Source organism: Epinephelus moara, chromosome 11 (genome assembly GCF_006386435.1).
Source record: "Epinephelus moara isolate mb chromosome 11, YSFRI_EMoa_1.0, whole genome shotgun sequence".
Lineage (NCBI taxonomy): Eukaryota > Metazoa > Chordata > Actinopteri > Perciformes > Serranidae > Epinephelus > Epinephelus moara.
Window position 1 is genome coordinate 31537640 of NC_065516.1, and position 11942 is coordinate 31549581.

The window sequence follows — 11942 nt, forward strand, 5'->3', positions numbered from 1 at the left end:
AAGTAAGATATCATGTCAGACATTTTGACAAAACTGCTGTGGAGGTTCCATGGTGTAATGGTTAGCACTCTGGACTTTGAATCCAGTGATCCGAGTTCAAATCTCGGTGGAACCTGCTTTATAACCACTGTACAGCTTAAAGAAAGAGTCCTTTCAACTGGTGAGTCTCTACTCTGACAGCCAGGGCTTTTCCTTGCTTGTTACATGACACTGCAACAGAAAACACAGCAATTCTTCCTATGTTACAGGACATGAGGTGTGGCTACTATCAAAAATTTCCAACTATACTGAAAAACAAACTGAAGTGGCAATTACCTTTAAAAGGTCAGTGGGTGTTCAGACTAAAAACAACACCTTTGGCTGACTTCGTTCGTCACATCTCCGAAAATGTCCGTGTAAATTTCAAAAAAGGCGATATTTGGATAAACTTTCCACGCATTGAAGAATATTAAAACTTTATAAAGTGACATACTAAGAGCCACAGCCTTACAGTGGAAATTAAACAGATTTAGCTGGGCAGGATATTCGTGCATGCCGTGCAAATGGAAGTTTGTCGCTGATATCAGTTTTTTCACTGCCAATCACATGGTGTAGCCTACAAAAAGTGTTGAGTTGAATTGTTTTAGTTCCTACGTTCCCATTCATTTATACTTGGTCTCTGGTGTCCACATCCAGATCAATTTCCAACCCGATCACGCTCTGTCCCGCTGATGTCACATCCTCCTCTTCTTCTGCAAACATTTCTAGCAGCAGACTACAACGGCATGTCCCATGCGCCGCAATAACAACAATAACAACAAGATGTTAGCCACCCGTAAAGTTGCGTTATTGTATGGACACTTTTCTTGGATCAAATAGAGAGCAGACACTTCATCTCACTGTGACTCCATCCTCAGCTATCATCCGTGTTTTCTTTTTCTTGGCAGTCGCTACCCGCTGGGGGTTCTCGGGGGTTCTTGCATTTATACTTGCGTTCAATGCGGGCACAATGCGTCCCTGACCACCTTCGAAAGTGATTTGGCAGATCAGATAACAATCCGTCCACAATGCATTTCAAGTGTATTTACACCTGTACTTTCATGTGGTCAAGAGCAATCCGACTGCAATCCGATCACAAAAAACGCATGTTAATGCTAGGTGTGAAGGGCGTAAAAGATCTCTTTCTTTAACACAAGCTGTGATCATAAAGCAGGTCCCACCGAGATTTGAACTCGGATCGCTGGATTCAGAGTCCAGAGTGCTAACCATTACACCATGGAACCTCCACACAGCTCTCATGACTGTTTCTGACATGATATCGCCATGCATGAGGTCATATGACAACAGTAATAATGGAGTCATTATCAGGATCACAGTGTAGAAGCTGTGAACTGCTTCTGCACTACAACGAACACTGTAGTTTGTCATATGAATGACATTACTGCTCACTCTACTTGCCCACTATCATGTTACAAGCACTGCCCAAGGGAAAAATACCAGCTGTCAGAAGTGGGATTCGAACCCACGCCTCCAGGGGAGACTGCGACCTGAACGCAGCGCCTTAGACCGCTCGGCCATCCTGACTGCTCTTTCCATTAATTTTTCTATCAAAAAAAAAATTAACCCTAGGTATAAATAGTAATCTACTGTTGAATAATCTAAATAAACTAGAATGGTCTCACGGTTGTATGCCTTCAACCAGTAAAGTTGCAGTTGCAGTTGTCATCCATGTCTGTCCAGACTCATATGAAGCCATGACAGTTGACAGTGTTTCCAGTAAAGATGTGGCTGCAAAAAAGAAACCTGTTCTAGAATGCGGATGTTTCACACACATTTGTCCATTTCTGTGACATCTTCAGGTGATATTTCAAAATGGATTTCCAGTCCAGCACCTTTAGCGCCATGACAACCACCCTCACTAGCAGATAGCTTTTCAGATATTTTTCGTAGATGCCTGTATAAAAGAAGAAATCTGACTTCAACACTTTCAACACTTTTTTTTTTTGTCAAATAATAAATCAGGACTGAGTGCATGAGGGCACATTACAATAGCAATAATGGAGACACATAACTAGAGGGGTGTGAAAACTCAAACATTTCACACTTGCCTGTCCATTGATACTACACTAGAGTACAACTTTCACTTGATCATCTCACAGCATATGTTTGGCAGTTTGCTCTATAAATCACTTCATAAATAAATTCAGCACTAGTCAGATGGCACTGATGGGAGTCATCAAAATGACAGGATTTGAGGTGTTATAACTTCCTGGGAGTGAAAATCAAGCTTTATCCCTACAAGAAAAAAGTAATTTTACTCACAGCATTCTTGTCTGGTAAACATAATCAGACAGGAAAATATATGCGATGGCCGGGAATCGAACCCGGGTCAACTGCTTGGAAGGCAGCTATGCTTACCACTATACCACCATCGCAAGTCACAGGATTTTCCTCTGCACACTCAGCAGTTCATGTCAGAAATTCCACAAGAGAGGAGGGAGGGAAAAGAGGAGGAGGAGGAGTGGAGGAGAACAAACAGGCGGTCGATCACCAAAACTTCCACTTTTTTTCTTGTCTTTGTGATTTAGGATCTGTCGTTCTTCAGGCATCAGTTGCATCTGTTAGCAAAGAACTGTGCAAAGACTCCTGCTGTTCAAGTGAGTATTTCTTCCAAGTCACAGTGGTACAAAATATTCAAGAAAACACACCACAAGGTAGGAAAAGACAAAAACAAAGCTATTCTGTATTCAGAGAACAAACTGTGCAACACGAAATGAATTATGGTGCGTGTAGCCTGGCAGCCACATCAGAAAATGACTGTCTACTCAGAGCAGAGTATGTAAATTACATGCTCAGCACAGACACACAAAGAGCTACATATTTATGAGGCCACACTGCCTCCTGCATGTGTGAAGAGAGCATTACAAATTCCTTCAGCTGACTACCAGGCCACATCTGATGTCATCACAGCGTCAGCATGCTGTCAGCATAGGACTTAAAGGAACACTACAACTCCCAATGCTAACACCCCTGTGTTACATTGAATTTGTGAAGAAAACGGTATGTTGCTTGCATGCCTCCACAGTGAACAAAGAATCCCTAAACTAAACTGCAAAAATTCAGTAATTGAAGTTACTGGCGTCCACAATCAACAACACCAAAACTATATCAAAACGTCACAGACTGAAAGTGAAACTTGTCTGTGCTTTCACTTTCTGTCCCAGTTAGAGAGGGCTGATGGCAAGGTAGAGCAGTGTGTTTGTGTCTACACACACACACAGAGTATGGGTATTGTCTGCTTTGAGTGTGAAACCGGCTTACTAAGTCATATGCACTGTACTTCCAGCATCATAAAGCTTGCTGGAGATGCCGGGGATTGAACCCGGGGCCTCATACATGCAAAGCATGCGCTCTACCACTGAGCTACATCCCCTCTGCTTCATGGACCGAAGACAGCAGTAAAAACAGAGCATGAATGAGAGATCTGGGTGCTGGTAAGATGGAGGGAAGTTTACCACAGTTCTTTTACACATATTACTCACCTTGTTATGATGTATTATTGCTGGTTGAAAATCAGGAAAGTATCCCTCAGGAAAGTATCCCTCACAGTTCAGAGACAACACATAAAAACAAGCTACCGTTGTCGGCAGGATTCGAACCTGCGCGGGGAGACCCCAATGGATTTCTAGTCCATCGCCTTAACCACTCGGCCACGACAACCTATTTCCCTATGGAAGTTTATACTTAATCTTGCTTAGTCAATATTGACACAACTGCATCATATTTGCAGGGGCTATGAATTTCTGATAACAAAAGTACAAACTCCCAGCAGCTGAGTAGTCACAACACTTTTGTGAAAGGTTGATCGCAGCTACAAACGTTTTATGCACTCTCTAATCATAAAGAATTACTGAAGAGCTACATAAGAATTCAGAAACTGAATTCAGAGCTGTAAAGTGGAAACTGGAAAGATGCAGAGTTCTTGATGAACTGTTTAACTATTTAGTAAAGCGCACTATATTATGAGCTCAACGTGCAGTAAATGAAAGACTGTGGTCTCTGGACACTTACAATTCAAGAACACAGTATATTGAGCTTAGTCTTGTTAAAAAATGTATTTCCAGTAATAAGTTGTTTAAATTTTTTTTGGCAAAAGTACAAACTGTAAAGTGACTGTCTTGACTGTCCCTCTTTCATGTGGAGTCAATTTAGTGTTTTGTCTACTGATTCATCTCAAATATTACTGAGCTTGAAATATGACTAAAGTGGGTTCCTGCTAAAGACACAAGAGGCTTGTGAAAAAAAATGCACCTATCATTTTTAGTTCTATATATTGACCACAAGATGGCAGAGGTTCACATTTCTCTACAAGTCACCCCTGAGTAACACACTTCTAAGTTACACACACTCACAGTGGTAAATGAAAAGGGACAAAGTGTCATGCGTGGGAAAGTGTACCTTGCAAGGCTGTGGAAGAATGCAGTTAAATGTCCTCTGTAGGCTGCATCGGTGTGAATATCCGTCTCCTCTCAGACACCTTCAGAATCATGCTCAGATTCAGTTTTACTAGGAACTTACTTAGCTTTCCCACTCTGTTAAAGTGCAGTAAACAAAACATGCTTATATCTAAAGTGCAGCTTAAACAATTTTACTCAACTCCAATGGCGTTGGTTATTTCTTTAGCGCGATGGTCAGGGAAACGCTCTTTCTTTTTAAACGACGACGATATCGTAAGTTTGCACCAGATTGCTTTTTCTAGACGTGCTGGTTAACGTTCAAACTCGGGTGGTGTAGCTTTAGATACGTTAGCATGTTAGACGTGTTTCCATGTACATACCCGACCGCTGTTCTGCAATGTCGGCACACTGCTTTTGTCTTGTCAACTTGTTTATTTCCATCTTCGTATTTTACCCTGAAACCAAAGTGTTCCCAAACGGAGGACTCAAGGTTTGCGGGTGGGTCTTCAGGTTCGTCAGGCTCACTTGCCATTTTGTCAAAATGCGAGAATGCGCTGCACAAAGTGAAAGCGGAGATTTACAGGACTCGGTCCGTCACTCAATTATGTCTGTCGGGGAACTAGATATTTTAAATGGTTCGGCTCGCAAAAACGGAATTAAAATAAAACAAAATAAAATAAAATCCTGCGCCCAATAATTCGGTACAGGGTCGTGCCGAACCGAAAGTTGCGTACCGAACGGTTCGACACAAATACATGTACCGTTACAGCCCTAATATATATATATATATATGTATAGAGAGTGACAGAGAGAGAGAGAGAGAGAGAGACCACAAGGATGTGTATATGGATATATCAGCCACCATAGCTAGTGGATTTGAAAATCTACCAGCCACAGTTGTTTACATGTAGGTGAAGATTCTCAGTCTCAGCTACATCCCCTCTGTTTGAAGCATAGCAGACAGCAGGAAAAACAGAATATGAATGAGCGATTGAGATGACAGTTGCAATTTACATGTAGGTGAAGATTCTCAGTCATCCAGGTCATGGCAATCTTAAGTGCTATATCGTAGGCAACTGGACTTGCTTGAGTTTCTTGCAGACATTTGGCCTCTCATCCAAGAAGCTTCTTGAGTTCTAACAGACTGCTGCAGAGTTCACAAGCTTTAAACTCTTTGTGGGTGTGAAGCCTTACACAGTGGTTGAGGTCACATGTGAGCTCTGAGTTTCAGAGTCATTAATGTCACCTGTGAGTTGTTGACCCACCGAGCTGTCTTGTGTGTCATTAGGGTGAGATGGGTCCAGGTGTGAATGCGTGTTAAGTCGTCAAAGGCGACATCCCAAGACTACATTGTAGGTGGGTGATAAGTGGTGTCGTAGGCCACCTCCTCTGTTTAACGATGGTCGTTCTAGTTTGACGTAGATGACTTCTTTTTTGCCTCTTTATACCATCTGTCTTCTCTAGCCAATGTGATCATTGCTGTACTCGAAGGAATGTCCCTTTTCCTTTAGATATAAATGGCCAGCTAGTGTAGACGGTGCCACCTCAGGCACGCGCAAGGAGATACGATACAGTCCAGGAAGTCACTTAAGTCATCACGTTAAACTGACTTCCCATACCGCCATCGCTGCGCCAAAAGCAACTGATTAACTGAGTTGGCAATTCCTATGATCAAAAATTGTTTTCTATGAAATAAAAATATCATAAAGATTACAACTTATAGACTGTGAGACAACACACAAAAGGAAGTGTCCACTCACTCAACAACTATTATCAAAGCATGACTTAGGTGCAGTAGTCTCCGAATGCATCACTGGAGACTCCGACTGTGGGCAGGATTGAAACTTGCACAGGGAGGCCCCATTGGATGGCTAGTCTATTGCCTTAAGCAATACTCACAGCATGCACATGTTGGATGACCACTGCAGCAGCTTTCCATGCAACGCTGTGAAGCATTGCAGCAAAGCTGAGTGAGGCTGCCTAAGCCACTAGCACTAGTGGCTTAGGCAGTAAGCCTAAGCCACTAGTGCTAAACTTCCCTTGATGTTCAGAACTATCTCAGTAGCTGAGAAAGACGGGTCCTGCATGCAGGTGAAGTTAAAACCCACCAGTGCATGTTACTTACCTGCGCAATACTCAATGAGTTTTTTTCTTTGATGGTGGCTGTGTTTCTGAATTCTCTTTTGGGAGTTCTTGAGCCAACAGAGTAATCCTTGTTCTGTCACTGTGTGTACTGTACTGTCTTTAACCTGTATAGTGGGTAGAAAGTAGGGGATCATAATGCAGGTCCCACCGAGATTTGAACTCGGATCGCTGGATTCAGAGTCCAGAGTGCTAACCATTACACCATGGAACCTCCTATGCATGTCAAGAGACCGTTTCTGACATGATACCACCATGCATGTGGGCATAAAACAGCAATGATACAGAGGGTTCAGAGTCCCCCAATCCCAAATGGATCCCTTACAGACTCGTTGACTCAAGCCCTAAGCCCTTACAGACCTAGGACCAATTCCATTTCTTCCGCTTAGCCCATGTCTTGGCCCTTCCCCCTGGTTTTGCATGTTCATGTGAGGGGAAGTTGTGTCCCAATTCTCCGTCAAGTTAGCTCTTAACCTGATGGAGAATTGGGACACCACTTCCCCTCAAGTCAATAAGTCTGTAAGGGATCCATTTGGGATTGGGGGAGTGTAAAAAACTGTATGAATGAAATGCAAGGAAAAACCCTGGCTGTCAGGAGTGTAAGTCCAAACTGAGATCGGGGCGCTGAAAGGTTTGTATCTCTAACCTGTGCTCTGGTTATAAATCAGGTTCCACCGAGACTTGAACTCGGATCACTGGATTCAAAGTCCAGAGTGCTAACCATTACACCATGGAACCACAAAACAAAGAAAAATATATGTATTTCAACATACCAAAAACATTATTTCTCATTTAACTGAAGCCACTGCACCCTCAAGACTTCCTACTAACAATTTGGCAACAGAAAGAGGCAGTGTGTATAAACCATAGAAAAACAATGGATAAAAGGACACTGAATGGTGCGGAGTCACAGGCTTTAAACTCTGTATGGGTGTGAACCCTTACACAGTCGTTGAGGTCACATGTGACCTCTTAGTTTCAGAGTTGTTAAGGTCACCTGTCAGTCGTTGACCCACAGTTTAAAATCCGGCCCCATTGAATTTGGAATTGAATAGCCCTGTTGAATGCCGTCATGCTATAAAAAGATGAAGAAGTTCTAGATGGCTTCTTTCATGCCTCCTTATACCATCTGTCTTCTCTGGCCAATGTGATCATTGCTGTCCTCGAAGGAATGTCCCTTTTCCTTTCAATAGTCGTCTGGGGAGGGATCCCGACTAGCCCTGTTGTATGCCGTCATGCTATATAAAGTAATCATGTCAGAAATTTTGACAAAACTGCTGTTGAGGTTCCATGGTGTAATGGTTAGCACTCTGGACTTTGAATCCAGTGATCCGAGTTCAAATCTCGGTGGAACCTGCTTTATAACCACTGCACCAGTTAAATAAAGAGTCTTTTCAACTAGTGACCCCTGACAGCCAGGGCTATTCCTTGCTTGTTACAAGACACTGCAAGAGAAAACACAGCAATTCTTCCTATGGGGGACATGAGGTGTGGCGACTATCAAAAATTTCCAACTATGCTGAAAAACAAACTGAAGTGGCAATTACCTTTAAAAGGTCAGTGGGTGTTCGGATTAAAAACAACACCATTGGCTGAGTTGGCTGGGCAAGTTTTCTTTCAGGTTACATCAACTGAGGAGTCAAATTTGATGGCGCTGACAGGGTTAAAGCCTAGTTCACATTACACAATATACCTGGCGACGTGTGTTTCTGTCATCGGGAGTCTCACCAACTGCGTTACGACCTGTGTGTGCACACCACAAGATTTCTCCACCGAGACCTCGCCTACAGAGCCCCAGATAACGCGGTGACGTCACCAAACTACGTTTTTTAACTTGGAGACGACACATCGTAAAGGCATAGATATTCTTCCCAGTGTTGAATCAGATCTGTCTCCAGGGCCTGGGTCCAAACACAACGCGCTCCCCATGATCCTGTGGACCCCGCCATTGTTGTTGTTGCTTGCCGGCTTATCAGTGTTGCCAGATCTTGGGAGAGAAAGAAGTAACCAGGGCTATGGAAACAAGCCCAAAAGAAGCGACTATCATGCGTTCAAATAACTTATTAGACGGATATATATAGAGAAAGGTGATGTTTAGAGAGCAAGCCCAAATAAGCAACTCCACTTAGCCCCAAGTCGCGGCTAATAAGCAGACCTGGCAACCCTGTGGCTTGTCCTCCTAACATTTCTTCCGTCCTCCTGCGTGCTGACGTGGGACGTATCCTGCCTCTCATTGGCTGATGCTCTTTGTCAGTCGTGTCACACTTCTCCAGTTTTCTAGCATGCCAGATATCCAGTCCCAGTCTCAGACGAGGGGGCGACTTGCTCGTAGGCTTGTTCACACATGAGGACTCGTCGTGGCAGACTATCTGCCGACTCACCTCCGACCCAAGGTGGCTCTCAAGATCCTCTGCAACGTCAAAATCACAGTGAAAATCGTGTAATGTGAACTAGGCTTTAAAGGATGTGAACATAGCATGTAGATCAGCTTATTTTCATTTTCTGTGTCCAGCTGGCACACCTCGCTTACATATTTTCGCCCACAGAATTGTTGCATGTGAACTGGAGACACATTTGCATTTACACTTGTGTTCAATGCGGTCACAATGCATCCCTGACCACCTTCAGAAGTGGTTTGGCAGATCGGATAACAATCCGTCCACAATGCCTTTCAAGTGTATTTACACCTGTACTGTCATGTGGTCAAGAGCAATCTGATTGCAATCACAAAAAACGCATGTTAATGCTAGGTGTGAAGGTGAAAGATCTCTTTCTTTAACACAAGCTGTGATCATAAAGCAGAAGATCTCTTTCTTTAACACAAGCTGTGATCATAAAGCAGGTCCCACCGAGATTTGAACTCGGATCGCTGGATTCAGAGTCCAGAGTGCTAACCATTACACCATGGAACCTCTACACAACCCTCATGACTGTTTCTGACATGATATCGCCATGCATGTGGTCATATGACAACAGTAATAATGGAGTCATTATCAAGATCACAGTGTAGAAGCTGTGAAATGCTTCTGCACTACAAGGAACACTATAGTTTGTCATATGAGTGACATTACTGCTCACTTTACTTCCCCACTATCATGTTACAAGCACTGCCCAAGGGAAAAATACTAGCTGTCAGAAGTGGGATTCGAACCCACGCCTCCAGGGGAGACTGCGACCTGAACGCAGTGCCTTAGACCGCTCGGCCATCCTGACTGCTCCTAACCAATATTTTCTATGACGAACAATCATCCAATGAATAGCAATATTCTACTGTTGAATAATCTAAATAAACTAGAATGGCCTCACGGTTGTATGCCTTCAACCAGTAAAGTTGTAGTTGCAGTTGATATCCTTGTCTGTTCAGACTCATATGAAGCCATGACAGTTGACAGTGTTTCCAGTAAAGATGTGGCTGCAAAGAAGAGACCATTCTCGAATGTGGATGCTTCACACACATCTCTCCATTTCTTTGACACCTTCAGATGTTGTTTCCAAATGGATTTCCAGTCCAGCATCTTAATCGCCATGACAACCACCCTCACTAGCAGAAAGATTTTTTTCCTAGATGCATGGGTAAAAGAAGAAATCTGACTTCACCACCTTTTTTTGCCAAATAATAAACCAGAACTGACAGCTTGCACATATTTGATTGGTCACCACAGCACCTTGCCAGATGACGCTGTGCAGCACTGTAGCAAAGTTGAGTCAGGTTAGAATTTCAGTTTCAGTTTCAGTCAGTGATTATCTTACTACTTAGGCCTTTAAATTCCCTGAGGAACATAGGCCATTGACGAAACTCCTCCATCCTCTTCGGTCTTGTGCCCTCTTAGTCAGTTGTTGCCATGACAGCCCTTCCGCCTTCATCTATATCACCTTCAACAATAGATCCTGTGTAGACCAAATAGCCACACTCAGGATCATCATAGAGCAATCTATTGAATGGAACTCTGCTGTCTATGTCAACTTCATTGACTTTGAAAAGATCTTTGACAGTGTGGATCGGGAAATGCTGTGGAAGTTGATGGCGCACTATGGCTTCCCCCCCCAAATTAATTAACATCATCAAGAGCACCTACCAAGGGACACAGTCTTGCGTCCTCCATGAAGGTTGCCTATCAGAGGCCTTTGAGGTCCTGACTGGGGTGCGGCAGGGATGCTTGCTCTCCCCCTTCCTCCTCTGCATAGACTGGACCATGGCGCAAGTAACCAGCAATAACCAAACCAGCATACAGTGGAGCTTGACTGAACAACTAGAAGACCTGGATTTTGCGGACGATTTAGCACTCCTAGCACATACCTACCAACAGATGCAGGAAAAATCACTCAATCTAGAGATATCTGCTGCTTCACTCTGACTCAAAATCAACCCATCAAAAACCAAGGTAATGCGCATCAACAACAAGAACAACTCTCCAATAATCATGGATCAAAATCAGTTAAAGGAGGTAGCCAGTTTTACATACCTTGGAAGCATAATTACTGTGGATGGGGGAGCGGATGACGATGTCGTGGCCAGAATAGGAAAAACAAGGACAACATTCAACATTTTAAATAAAATCTGGAAAGCAAAAAATATATCACTCAGAACTAAACTGCAAATCTTCAACTCAAATGTCAAATCTAGGGATGTATCGGCGCCGATCACGTTATTTTTACAAATTGGAATCGGTAATAAAAGATCGGAGGAATCAAAACAACAAAAATGGCCAGGTTTTTCATCTATGTTGTTCACTGTTGCCTCCGCTTTCCAATGTATAAAGTGTGGCGATCTTGTAGCCTATATTTTTTGTTGAAGACAAGAAGAAGATATTGAATTTGTTTACATTTTGTGCTGCTGAACCACTGATAAGCTTTTTGGATACTATTTTAATAAAAAACAAACCTCATGTGATAACTTGGATGCACTCTTTTTTTTTCTTTCTTAATGCTTTTCAAAGTATCAGATCGGATTCGGTTTCAAAATAAAGGACACGTATCTGATCGGATGCAAAAAAATGTGATCGGGACAGATCGGGACTCCATTATAAAACATGCACTAACATGGAACCCGCAAGCAAGAGGAAGCAAGGGAGACCTAAAGTCAGTGATTATCACCTCAGTAAATATCTATGACATCTTCGTCCTTGGTATAGGCTATAGCCTAGGCCTACCACCGCATTTTTATATTTTTTGTGTTATAATGGCGTTATTTTAATATTTTGCATCACATGCAAAGTGAGCATCTCCGGCTTGTCAGCTGCTCAGCCAGAGACATGTTGCTCCTCCTCACTTCAAGTCGCTGTCATTAACTTTTAACCTGCAAAGACGGCAGTGCCGCAACATTGTAGGAATTTATGAAAGCCCTTGTGAACATTTCAATAGTTA

General features: G+C 42.9%; 11 non-coding genes across 11 annotated transcripts; 2 read left to right on the plus strand and 9 right to left on the minus strand.

Moving 5' to 3' along the window:
- The first annotated feature begins 43 nt into the window (after positions 1-43).
- On the plus strand, positions 44-115 carry trnaq-uug (transfer RNA glutamine (anticodon UUG)). Its single transcript has one exon. It is a non-coding gene; the product is annotated as a tRNA-Gln (tRNA).
- Positions 116-1190: 1075 nt separating this feature from the next.
- On the minus strand, positions 1191-1262 carry trnaq-cug (transfer RNA glutamine (anticodon CUG)). The gene has a single exon. It is a non-coding gene; the product is annotated as a tRNA-Gln (tRNA).
- Positions 1263-1480: 218 nt separating this feature from the next.
- On the minus strand, positions 1481-1563 carry trnal-cag (transfer RNA leucine (anticodon CAG)). Its single transcript has one exon. It is a non-coding gene; the product is annotated as a tRNA-Leu (tRNA).
- Positions 1564-2342: 779 nt separating this feature from the next.
- Positions 2343-2414, minus strand: trnag-ucc (transfer RNA glycine (anticodon UCC)). The gene has a single exon. It is a non-coding gene; the product is annotated as a tRNA-Gly (tRNA).
- A 926-nt stretch (positions 2415-3340) lies between these two features.
- Positions 3341-3412, minus strand: trnaa-ugc (transfer RNA alanine (anticodon UGC)). The gene has a single exon. It is a non-coding gene; the product is annotated as a tRNA-Ala (tRNA).
- A 205-nt stretch (positions 3413-3617) lies between these two features.
- On the minus strand, positions 3618-3699 carry trnas-aga (transfer RNA serine (anticodon AGA)). Its single transcript has one exon. It is a non-coding gene; the product is annotated as a tRNA-Ser (tRNA).
- Positions 3700-6720: 3021 nt separating this feature from the next.
- Positions 6721-6792, minus strand: trnaq-cug (transfer RNA glutamine (anticodon CUG)). Its single transcript has one exon. It is a non-coding gene; the product is annotated as a tRNA-Gln (tRNA).
- Positions 6793-7244: 452 nt separating this feature from the next.
- On the minus strand, positions 7245-7316 carry trnaq-uug (transfer RNA glutamine (anticodon UUG)). Its single transcript has one exon. It is a non-coding gene; the product is annotated as a tRNA-Gln (tRNA).
- A 546-nt stretch (positions 7317-7862) lies between these two features.
- On the plus strand, positions 7863-7934 carry trnaq-uug (transfer RNA glutamine (anticodon UUG)). Its single transcript has one exon. It is a non-coding gene; the product is annotated as a tRNA-Gln (tRNA).
- A 1484-nt stretch (positions 7935-9418) lies between these two features.
- Positions 9419-9490, minus strand: trnaq-cug (transfer RNA glutamine (anticodon CUG)). The gene has a single exon. It is a non-coding gene; the product is annotated as a tRNA-Gln (tRNA).
- Positions 9491-9708: 218 nt separating this feature from the next.
- On the minus strand, positions 9709-9791 carry trnal-cag (transfer RNA leucine (anticodon CAG)). Its single transcript has one exon. It is a non-coding gene; the product is annotated as a tRNA-Leu (tRNA).
- Positions 9792-11942: the final 2151 nt, after the last annotated feature.